At 45.8% G+C, this 12487-nt stretch overlaps 1 protein-coding gene across 2 annotated transcripts in view; it reads left to right on the forward strand.

Moving 5' to 3' along the window:
* Positions 1-6744: 6744 nt before the first annotated feature.
* Positions 6745-12487, forward strand: part of TBKBP1 (TBK1 binding protein 1) — a 96798-nt gene continuing 91055 nt past the window's right edge. The window contains exon 1 of one of the 2 annotated variants that reach the window (XM_048517864.1): positions 6745-7386. The gene's annotated coding sequence lies outside the window, so the exon portion shown is untranslated. The remainder of the gene's footprint in view (positions 7387-12487) is intronic. The other variant, XM_048517865.1, reaches the window with a different exon arrangement.

A 12487-nucleotide genomic window follows, 5' to 3' on the forward strand; every position in this document is an offset into this window, starting at 1 on the left:
GAAAAATATCAAATAGATCTGCGCTTACAATTTTTGAAAATGAACATGATCTCCTCTATAGTTTGTGCAATTCCTGTTATTACCTTGAAGCAAGAGAATAGAGTGTTACTCCGTTTGAAAGCCAAAAATAAAATGATTCTTTTTTGTTGAGCAATAGAGTTCTTTTAGGGGCTAATTTTTCCTTTTTGATTTTTTTGGCGTTTCTGCCCACACCCTCACCCAAGCCGCAAGAGCACAGCAGAAACAAAGGAACAAGTCAGTGTCCTTCAACTTGCTTTTACCTCTGTTCTTCAAGAGGGAATATAAATCCTTCAAGCATTATGTAGGGAGACTAGGAGACCGTACAGAGAGGAAGGTCATGTCTAAACAAACAGGGAAGATTCGAGTAACAGAGAAGCATAACAGGAAGCCAGAAACCCCAGTGATGTGCTTCTTAGCATTTGGGTTAGGTGAAACATGAGAGGTATGTTTATTCTGATCAAAGATTTTTATGTGGAAGTATAATTACATCTGATGTATTTTGACTGGGAAGATTTTTTTTTTGGAGAAAACAATTTGCTAAGTGGGGATAGGTGTGAGCACGTTTCCCTAAACAGCACTCATGTATTTTTTATTAAACAACAACAAAATCAATTGAGGAAGGGGGATTAATACAGCAAATCACACAGTTTCACCTGTTCGGCAACAACCACAAATGCATGCGTGCGAATTTTGATATATGAATCCAACTTTTGAGTGTGGTTCTGCATTTTGAAGAAGAGTTGGATTTATATCCCCCCTTTCTCTCCTGTAGGAGATTCAAAGGGGCTTACAATCTCCTTTCCCTTCCCCCCTCACAACAAACACCCTGTGAGGTAGGTGGGGCTGAGAGAGCTCAGAAGAACTGTGACTAGCCCAAGGTAATGCCCTGCCTTCTTCCTTTAGCCTTGGATGCCACCTTGGAATCCCACATAAAGAAAGGAAATGCCCGTGTGGCATGGATTCTGTGGAAACAGTATCTCATATGCTGTTGAACTGTCCTTTTTATGAGATAGGTAGGAAGAAGCACATAATCCCCTTCCTGCATGGAAGTGAAGGCATTACAGATAAACAGAAGGTTATATATCTTTTAAACAGCCACAACTACAAGCTGTTGGAAGCGGTGGCTAAATTTTTAAATGGTGTTATTTTAACTTGTCAGAAGTTGTAAAGTTGTAAAGGCTGTTATTATCTTGCTAAGTTAATCTTAAACTATTTATATGCCATTAAAGGTGTTCGAAATCGAATCGACTAGCCCAAGGTCACCCAGTTGGCATGTGTTGGAGTGTACAGGCTAATCTGAATTCCCCAGATAAGCCTCCGCAGCTCAGGCGGCAGAGCGGGGAATCAAACCTGGTTCCTCCAGATTGGAGTACACCTGCTCTTAAGTACTACGCCACTGCTGCTCCTTTTTGGCAAAAGAATGATGTGAAGAGGAAACATCCATACACCAACTGCTAAATTCTCAACTAACACGTCTAGTAATATTTCTGAAAAACCCTGAGGCTAAGATCTGGTGGGTCAACAAAATGAGAATTCCACAGTTGCATGGCAGTTATTGAAAATACCTCTCTCTGTATCTTGCTGCTACAACTGGATGCTGGTAACACTGAAAAGAAAGTATTGATACTAAAACTTGTGACAGAACACAATTCTAACCACCAGCGAGGGAAAATAACAAGAATTAAAGCATTTTGTACCCATGGATCTTTGGTAGGGCTTATTCCTCGCATCCACATTATTCCAAGTCTGATCTCAGGCATCTACATTTGAAGGATATTGGAAAAGAGTTTTCCCAGTCTGATATTTTGGAGAATTTCTTCCCCAGTTAACCTAGGCACTACTTGGTTAAGGTGAACAATAGTTTGACAGTGTAAGGCAGGTAGCCAAATATGTTCCGTGTTTTAAAAAGGAAACAAATTCAATATAAAGGTCTGGAGCAGTATAAATATCCGAAAGTACATGGAGGCGAGTAGCTGCATTCAGATCACTGGATACGACTTATTAATGTGAAATGGAGCTGCTGAATGAAATACGACACTCCTTGCTATATACATCCCGATCTTGTTACGTCTGGTGACCAGTCATTCAGTCCGTATCTTGGAAATATTAAGTAATTTACTCTGTAACCTGGAAAAGTTGATATGGCTTCCCAAAAGTACATTTACTACTGTTGTAGGATACATATCTAGAGAAACTATCACAAGTACTTATTGAATATGGTCTAAATCTAATCTGCAGATTGGTCTAAACCTAATCTCATCCAATGTCATAAGCAGTGGTGGGACCCAAAACTTTTAGTAACAGGTTCCCATGGTGGTGGAATTCAAACAGTGGTGTAGCGCCAATGGGGCTGGGCAGGGCACGATGGAGGCGTGGCCGGGCATTCGGGGGGGGGGGGAATTAATAATTTCTCTGTTACTGTAAAAAACTCTTACTGTAAAAAAACAGTTCCTAATTTCCAGCTGGTATCTTTCGGTCCATAATTTAAACTCATTATAGCAAGTCCTATTGTCTACTGCTAACAGAAATAACTACTTCTCCTCTAATTGACTGCCTGTCAAATACTTAATACTTTCAAATACTTAATTTTGTTTCTAGAAATCAAAAGAAGGATACTTTCCTTAAACAAGGAACTTTACCATATTTCTAAAACATGTTTTTAAAACAGCCCAACAGGGAGAATTATCCCGTTTTCTACCTTCACTAACCAGCCACATAGGAAACAACAGGACTTTATGATTTTTGGACCTAATGGAATTTCTAATGGAAAAGCAGACCCAATTAGTAACCCCCTCTCGGCACACACAAATAATTAGTAACCAACTCTCGGGAACTGGTAAGAACTTGCTGGATCCCACCTCTGGTCATAAGCTCTGGCTTCGATTCCACCTAGAACCATGGTGGCGAACCTATGGCACTCCAGATGTTCATGAACTACAATTCCCATCAGCCCCTGCCAGAATGGCCAATTGGTCATGCTGGCAGGGGCTGGTGGGAATTGTAGCCTATGAACATCTAAAGTGCCATAGGTTTGCCACCACTGACCTAGAATCTCCATGAAGACTTTAACAACAACAACAACAAACATGAAGACAAGAGAGCAGGACGATTTTCACTCCCCTCCCCCCCGGCCAAGACCCCCGATTCCTTCTTTAAACTATTCCTGTGTGTCTCCCACCCCCCAGAAGCAGCATTTTAGGGCATTATGGCTGCCATATGAGGGGAAACAAGTGAAAAACCATCCGCTTTGCACCTGTGGAAATCCTCGGCTGGATGCTTACAGTTCTTAAAGTTGATCATTTTTTCATTGGTGGATGTTTAAATATCTGTAAACGCAGTCAGGAGACCCTTTAAAATGGATGAAGGAAGTCTGATTTCCTTAAGAGTGAAAATGACTGAGCCAAATTTCTTTACCGTCTGTTCTAGCTGTTTCACCTTTCCATTACATTGAATGGAACTATGGCAAGCAGAGGTAATGAGGACTTCAGAAGAACGGGGTTTTGTGCCAACAAGATTTTCCTCTCTTCTACCTTTCGTTACATTCATACAGTGACCAGCCCAGTCGTTGTTGAATTGCAATTAGCGCCACAGTTGCTGTGAGGAATGGTCTTCTGGAGCAGTGGTGGCGTAGTGGTTAAGAGCAGGTGCACTCTAATCTGAAGAACCGGGTTGTTTCCCCACTCTGCCACTTGAGCTGTGGAGGCTTATCTGGGGAAGTAGATTAGCCTGTGCACTCCAACACATGCCAGCTGGCTGACCTTGGGCTAGTCACAGCTCTGTGGGGCTCTCTCAACCCCACCCACCTCACAGGGTGTTTGTTGTGAGGGGGGGAAGGGAAAGGAGATTGTCAGCCCCTTTGAGTCTCCTTACAGGAGAGAAAGGGGGGGTATAAATCCAACTCTTCTTCTTCTACTACTACTCAGTCGAATCGCAGCAGCAGCCAAGGGATCCAGCCAAAGCCCCTCCCTCAGCTCTTTGCCCAGGGCACCCTGGTGGTGGGCTCTATTTGTGAGGTTCCCTCTGCCACCTGCCCAAACCTTCTCCACCCATCTTCATCATTTGCCGCAGCCAGCCCCACGCGTTCCTGTCCCAGCATTGTCTGGACTAGTGCCCTCTTTCAAGGAGCACCCAGGGCATCTGCCTCTCTTGCCCTTCTGTAGATACACCTCAAATGCCATTGTACCCCTTAGCAGTCAGCTAAGCTTCTTCTGTTCTCCAGGAAGGCTGCCTGGGTTGGAAGGATTCAAACTTGGCTAAGGGAAGCGTCAAGATTTGAGCAGCTCTTTCTTTATATTCTTTCAAGACTAGCAGAGTAGCATAGATGGGGCTAATTCCTATCTTTGCAACCACAGTGTCAGGTAAAACGAGGCTGAGAAATCTTGATTGCTCAAGGCTGAGGAGGAGTCAGAGTCTGAGTATTAGTTTGGACTGCATGTCCCAAAGCAGAAGCAGGGCCTGAATAATGCCCTAAACCACAGGTGCCAAACTCGTGGCCCTCCAGATGTTATGGACTACAGTTCCCATCATCCCCTGCCAGCATCATGCCATGTCAAGTTTTAGAGGCCCTGTAGAATTAACCCAAAGGGTAACTTAGCACTTCATAGTCATTCTTTTGCATTTAGAGGACCCTCGTGCAAAGGCGTCCTAAACTTCTACGGGGCCTCTAAAACTGCTGCAGGATACGTATTTAGAGAAACTTTTCCCAGCACTACCTAAACTTAATCTCTCTCATTTTCTCACCCATTGTCACAAGCTCTGTCTTAGATTCCACCTAGAACCTCCATGAAAACAATGAGGCAGGAGGATTTTAATTGATCCCCTCTTAGGAGACCTTTGATTTCCTCTTTAAACTATTTCTGTGGATCCCCCACAGAGGCATCTAAAACTGCAGCAGTTTTGAAGAACCCATAGAATTAACCCAAAAGATAATTTAGCACTTTGTAGTCATTCTTTTGAATTCAGAGGCACCTCGTGCGCGGAGGCCTTAAAATGGGCATTTCGAGATCTCCCACAAATGAACTCTATGACGCTGTACCCTGCTGAGGTCCCTCCTGACCCCAATTCTCCCTTCCCCTCAAAAAAACCCCTTCAGGTATTTCCAACCCAGAGATGACTGCTAGTGCCTACCTAAACATAATTGCGCACAAATCCTGCTCTGGGCAAAACCAAGGTTCAGATTCTGGCCCTTTCCACACATGCAGAATAATACACTTTCGATCCACTTTCAATGTACTTTGCAGAATAGCAAATAGCAATGTACTGTGCAGAATAGCAAAATCCACTTGCAAACAATTGTGAAAGTGGATTGAATGTGCATTATTCTGCGTGTGCGGAAGGGGACTACAATTAGCCTTCCTTTTCTAACGTTTGTATGTCTTTGTATGTTCTTTGGCAATTTTCTCCATGTGTTCTTTGCTGGCATAGATCATTTTGGACTGGATTTGTTTTTTTTTTTCAGATCAAAAGGCGAACAAAAAAGTACCCACCGCTTGGAAAAAAGCTTTCTACTCTTTGAAATGATCCTCTTCCTCTCGAGTCAGAGTGGATAAAAATGCCATCATAATTTCTGACACTCTCTTATTATCAGCTTTCATTAATAGTTTTCTCTGCCTCCAATAAATCTCTGCACAGTTCTCCCTGCCCCAAACAGACAGTTTGTGGGTTTTAACATTATAACTGGAGTCAACCAAAATTTCGCACTCCTTCAAAACTGGAGGACTTTTTCAAAATTCAAATGGCAAATTTGGGTGGCGGTCAAATGATGCCTTTGAAATGTGGCTTTGAGGGATTCTTTGGACATTCCAAATTTTGTGCATTAATTTGCAGGCGATCATATTAAAGATCAAATAGCTAATTGCCCTTCCTTCACGTTTGGTTTTTTCCCTACTTAAAACCCATAAATCTGAAAGCAGCTATAATGACAATTGCCAACAACCCGCGGAGATAATGTTCTATCCTTTTAATGGAGGCGTAATGGGATGTGGTTTACCTTTCAGCCCCAGAAATGCCCATTTCCCCCATGAAGGCTCCGTTAAAGGGGCGAGGGGAGGAAAACCTATTATTATTTTTTAAGCAATATTTTAATTAACTTTCTCATCTATAATTGACAGACAATAAGAAAATATAGAACAGAAAGGAAAAAGAAGAAAAAAAGACAGCCACCCATAAACTATGTGAGTATTGACTCTAACAAATAGGACCTCAAAGTTATAAAACTAATATAGTTCAGAGAGGACATTGCATGATTCCAAAATTCATTACCTTCTAAGCTTTAGTTCTAAAACATCAATAATGAACATTTTCTTGTATCTTAATCATAACAAATTAGCATTCTTACTATTATCAACATTCTTGATTGAGGAGCAGGATAGTTATTTATTGAATTTGTCCTCCTTTTGTAGGCAACCTACAGAAATATTTGGGGAGGGGGAGGAGGAGGAATTATGGAGGAGGAATTTGCTCTCCCCAGCCTTTTAATAATAATAAGCCTTTATTGGCATAAATTTTAACAATATTACAATTCAATGATAGCATAAACAATATATAAACAGATGAATAAAGTAAAATTAAGCTGTTTCTCCAGCGTCAGCCCTGACAATTCTGATTTTGCAAACCCTGCCTGGCCCCAAGTCCAAATCCACACAGCATCTTTGCAGAGCCTTGGACAATACATGGAGCATCTTTATAACTCCCGCTAACAACCAGCCAGGCATCCATCCTGCCAACTTGTCTTTGCATCCTGTGCTGGGACCAGTTTTATTGGGGAGGTTTTGTTGTTCTTGCAGGTTCTCTTTAAAAGAAAAAAAAAAAGGGTCTCTCTCTCTTTTGCTCTGTGACTGTTTCCTGCTTGTGCTCTGTGTGTGCGAGAGAGATATCAGGAGCAGGAAACAGAAGCTGGAAGAGAAAAGGCGAAAGCAGGCCAGCCAGAGGAGGAGGAGGAGGAGGAGGAGGAGGGAGAGGAAGAAACCTTTGCAAACATTTCCTGCCGCCCTCTCCTAAAAGCCCCCCCCCCTCTTTTTTTCCTTGCAAAAGGGGAGGTGTGTCCAAGCAGGCTCTAGGCCACGAAAGGTGATGCCACCACGTGGGATGCGTTCCGGTTCTGGCTCCGGGCTGATGCTGCCACGCTTGGTGGTGTGAGGCTGGGCAGTGGGGGAAGGGGGCAGAGATCAGCTGGAGCTCGGCCAGCAGAAGAGGGCTGAGAGAGAGAGGGAGAGGAAGAAGAAGAAGAAGCAGGGATGGTGGGGAGGGGAAGAAGGGACTGAAGACTCCCCTCCCCATCCCGAGCCGAGAAGCGCCTCCAAAGAGCATTCCCTTCGACTGGCGCCTGCTGCTGAGGATGGACCCCCGACCGAGCTGGGAGGTGATGTAAGTGCGACCCCCCCCCGCCCCGACCCTAATCTTATCCCCCCCCCCTTGCAAGAATGAACCGGGATAAAGAAGAGGGCTTTCTCCCCCCCCCCCCACCTCCCAGGAATGCCATCCCAGCGCTGCTACAGATGACGATGCTCGGGGTGGGGGGAGGTCCACCCACCTGACTACCCCCCCGGGGGGGCAACCTGGGATAGGCAGCTGCGTACCTCGGCCCATCGCCGGGTGGGGTGGGGGATGGAGAAGCTTCCCCCCCCCCGCTTTCTTCCCCTCTTGTTTATGTCATCGCCCTCCCAAAAAATCTCTGCCCCCCTCTCCCCTCCCCCTCTCCCCCTTTCTCAATTGCTCCCCTGAATTGTGTGCATCTCCCCCCACCCCCATCCACCCAGCTGGCTGCCCCCTTCCTCTGATCAGATCTGATCCTGGCCCCCCCATCCAGGTCTGCTTTCCTTCCCTGCAGCCCCCTCCCCCATGCCTGGTGCCCCCTTCAACTCTGGGATTGAGCCAATGTTTACATCCCCTTCTACCCACAGAACCGCCAGCCGGGGGCTCTGGACAGCACCCTCACCCCGTTTTGTTTGTGCCCATTCAGTCTCGCACACGCTGTCCTCTGGCCCAGTGTCAATTGTCCACTTCTCAGCTGCTTGCTATATACTCTGACCCAGTGTGCCCCCTTGTAGTGGCAGGGAGTCTCCTGGGAATCTGTTTCCCCATCCGTTTTGTCACTCCCAGGATCTGTAACCTTCCCCCTCCCTCACCTTCCCTTTCCATGCTCCTCGGAGTGTACCCCCCCTTAGCATGGAAATCTAATGGCGTTTGGCCTCTCTGTTTCTTACCCCCACAGCTAATAGAGCCTGCTTCTGTTTCCCTGTCCCTTTCACCGGCATCACTGTCCCTTTCACTTTTCCATCGCGATTCATTTCTCCCTTTATATACCACCTCCCAAATACCCGGTCCTCTCACCACTTCTTTCATGCCCTCTCTGCCCAACACTTTATCATAAACTGTCTTGTCGGGCATTGACTTCCCCAGACTAGACTGACTTCCTAACCTCCTTGCCCTCTCAATTTGTCAAATCCCCTCCCACCATTCCAATCCCAGTATCCTCCAGAGAGCTTGGCCTCCTGTCCCCAATATGACAGTAACCATGTTGCTCCAAGCTGACCCCTTGCACGCCCTTTGATTTGCAACAACTCTCTTGTTTTTATCTCCCAAGTCCCAACCCAAATCTTGCAAATCTGAGGCACAGGTCCACCAGCAGAACCCGACACCCAAAGCACTAATAGTGTTCTTCTGAGCATGTCCAGAGAGTATTTTGCTCCCCCTGGAGAGGAGCCTTAGATTCACAGAATTAGAAGGGGCCATACAGGCCATCTAATTCAACCCCTTGCTCAATGCAGGACCAGCCTAGAGCCGTAGTGGTGAACCATTGGCACTCCAATTGGCCATGCTGGCAGGGGCTGATGGGAATTGTAGTCCATAACATCTGGAGTGCCAAAGGTTCGCCACCACTGGCCTAGAGCATCCCAGGCAAGTGTTGGTCCTGCCGCTGCTTAAAGACTCCTCCTGCTTCTGGCCTCTGTTGACCCGATGTGGAATCTTCCAAAATTCCTCCCTTGTTCTGCTCCTATACACCACTGGATATTGTGCCACAGTTGCATCATAGCAATCATTCTCAATTTGACACTGTTGTGAGTCGCTGCCAGAAGGGGTCATGGTTGAACGGTCGACCAGCAGAGCACCCTGTTTGCATGCGGAAGGTTCAATTCCTGGCATCTCCATTTAAGGAATTGACTTGAGGGGTCTCCACATGAGACCTTGGAAAGCTATTGCCTGCCAAAATAGATGTTGCTGACCTTGATAGGTCAAAAGTAGCTTTAAGTGTTCAGTCTTATAGGGGTCGCACTTCGGCTCAGTGGTAGAGCATTGGCTTGGCATGCAGAATGTCCTGAGTTCAATCCCAGTTGTCTTCTTCTAATAGGATCAGGTAGTAGGTAAAGGCAGTCCCTTGTGCAAGCACCGGGTCATTATGACCCATGGGATCACATCACAACCTTTACAAAATGGGTCCAGAGGAGGGCAACCAAAACGGTAAAAGGTCTGGAATCCATGCCCTATGAGGAGAGATTTAGGGAGCTGGGTAAGTTTAGTTTGGTGAAGAGAAGGTTAAGGGGTGACATGATGGCCATGTTTAGATATTTGAAGGGATGTCATGTGGATGAAGGAGCAAGCTTGTTTTCTGCTGCCCCAGAGACTGGGACCAGGAGTCATGGGTTCAAGGTGAAGGAAAAGAGATTCCACCTAAACACTAGGAAAAACTTCCTGACAGTCAGGGCTGTTCGACAATGGAATGCACTACCTCAGAGTGTGGTGGAGTCTCCTTCTTTGGAGGTTTTAAAGAAGCTGGATGGCCATCTGTCAGGTGGGCTTTGATTGTGTGTTCCTGCATTACAGGGGGTTGGACTTGATGGCCCTTAGGGTCTCTTCCAACTCTATGATTCTATGATTCTAGGTGGACTTTTGGGGTGGCTTGCCATTGCCTTTCCCAGTCATCTACACCTTATTCCCATCAAACTGGGTGCTCATTGTACTGACCTACAAAGGATGGAAGGCTGTGTCAACCTTGAGTTGGTCATCTAAAGCCAACTTCCCTCATGAGCAGAGCTTTGACTGCAGTACTGCTGCTGACCACCCTGTGTCACAGGACTCTCATCTTTAATCCCTGGTGTCTAAAAGGATCAGATGGTAAACACCTCCGTTTAAGACCCTGGACAGCTGCTTCAGGCAAGGTACACAGCTGACCTTGATAGTCCAAGGGTCAGTAAAAAGCAGCTTGATATGTTTAATGATATGTTTAGCAATATCCAAGGATGCATGGATGCATCTGCCCAGACCTGGATGGTCCAGGCTAACCCAATCTCATCCGATCTCAGAAGCTAAGCAGAGCTGGCCCAGGTTATTAATTGGATGGGAGACCACCAAGGAATACCAGGGTGGTTATGCAGAGGCAGGCAATGGCAAGCCACCTCTGTTAGCCTCTTGCCTTGAAGACTCTACTGAGTTGCCATGAGTTGGCTGCAAATTGACGGGACTTCACAGCCACGTGGATCTGGGCAGCCTTGAATGTTCAGTGCAGTGATAACTGTGATACCTCCATAGAGTTTAATTGGCTCCAGGCTTTCTTGTCAACCGCCCCTTTCTCTGCTATCAGGCCAATGGTGAACCTCGGAAGGTAGATCTTGGTTGCTATTTTGTCTTCCAGTTGGGGCAGAGAGAGGCGCCCTACAGGCTGGATACCATCCAAGATTTTTCTGAATCAACACCACTGAGAGAGAGAGAGGGAGAGAGAAGGAGAGAGAGATACAATTCAGCTTCTGTGAAGCTTGAGCAGAGGAACTTCCCCACGGATTGAGCCCCGTATTAATTAGCAGTAATGGAAAGGTGTTATTTGTGTTTTTCCTTTCAGGGAAATTGAACGGCCCCAATTCCCTTCTCAGCCCTGGTTCTGTTTGCATCCAGCTGCCTCCCCTGATTCCCTTTGGTCTTGTCTCTGCTCTTTTTCTAATTTGCGGTGCCATATTTTGCAACCGTAGACCTTGCTGATTTAGTCAGGTGCAGTCATTCAAGTTCTCTCTCTTGCATACGTGTGAATGGGATCTCGGTTCCTTCAGGAGAAATCCCCCCCCCCCCCCCCCCAAGCATTTGATATTTTTGACAGAGGAAGTGCTCCTAATGAAAAGCTGAAAAAAAATCTGCCTCTGACCCGTAGGTGTTAGTCTTTCAGTCTATTTTGTCTAATGTGGATTTTGGCACAACCTGTTTAAAATAATAACTACTTTGCTGGATCAGTCTATGGTTGATCCAGTCCCAGAATTCTCTTTTCATCAGCCAGCCAGTGAGACGCCTCTTGAAAACTCACAAACAAATGATAGCTTTCCTGTCTTATTGGACCCCAGTATCCCAGCATTTAGAGGTATACTGTCCCTGTGCATGGAGTTTCCATTTAGTTATCACAGCTAATGACAGCATCCTGCATGCAAATCAACATTTTTCTCAAAAGTGGTTTTTGTGTGTGTGGAGGGAAGGGAGGGTTGAAAATCCTCCCAATTTCAAAGAAGCTTAGAAGAAAACCTGTGTTTTCAAATGCAGAATGAACGTCCCACTCAAAATTAAGGGTGGGGGGGAGCTCCCTTCTGGGTTTCATCTTTCATCACCTTGTACACTTTGATTTGCTTCCCCTCATTTCAGATAAGAGATTCTGGGATTAATTTGAGCTTGGACTCATTCTTGGGATCTGTTTTCAAGTGCAAGGATCCTGGTGCAGGTGAAATAAGGAAATTTCATCTGTACATATGCAGAGTGCCCAAGGAAGGCCCTACAGTGAAAACTGGGTTTGATTCCCCACTCCTCCACATGAGTGGCAGTCTCTAACCTAGAGAACTGGGTTCAATTCCCCACTCCTTCACATGAAGCCTGCTGGGTGACCTTGGGCTAGTCACAGTTCTCTCAGGACTCTCTCAGCCCCACCTACCTTACAAGGTGCCTAATGGGGGGAGGGGAAGGGAAGGCGATCGCAAGCTGTTTTGATACTTCTTAAAGATAGTGAAAAATAGGGTATAAAGTCCAACTCTTCTCTCTTTGGCCCCTTCCGCACATGCAGAATAATGCACTTTCAATCCACTTTCACGACTGTTTGCAAGTCGATTTTGCTATTCTGCACAGCTGTAAAGTACACTGAAAGTGGATTGAAAATGCATTATTCTGCACGTGTGGAATTCACACATGAGGGAATCATGTGTGAATAATGATTCACTAGATCACTTTTGGGTAGATCTTTGGGACATAAAGATAATGAGAGAGGGAAACTTTTGAGTTAAAAGCTCTCTGAATGCTTTCAAACCACAGGCTTTGGAGGCAACTCCCTTCTCGGTTTGTTTTCAGAGGGAAAAGCACCTGACCTCTTCCGCTGCGTGGAGGGCTGCAGTGGATACTGGGGATACACCGTATAGCCTCACTGCTTCCAGCTACGTACAAAAAGCAGAGCGATGACTTTGAAGTCCTTTGAGAAAGTGCCATAAGAAGGGGCCAAAAGGAGATA

Source organism: Sphaerodactylus townsendi, linkage group LG15 (assembly GCF_021028975.2).
Source record: "Sphaerodactylus townsendi isolate TG3544 linkage group LG15, MPM_Stown_v2.3, whole genome shotgun sequence".
In the NCBI taxonomy this organism is placed as follows: Eukaryota; Metazoa; Chordata; class Lepidosauria; order Squamata; family Sphaerodactylidae; genus Sphaerodactylus; species Sphaerodactylus townsendi.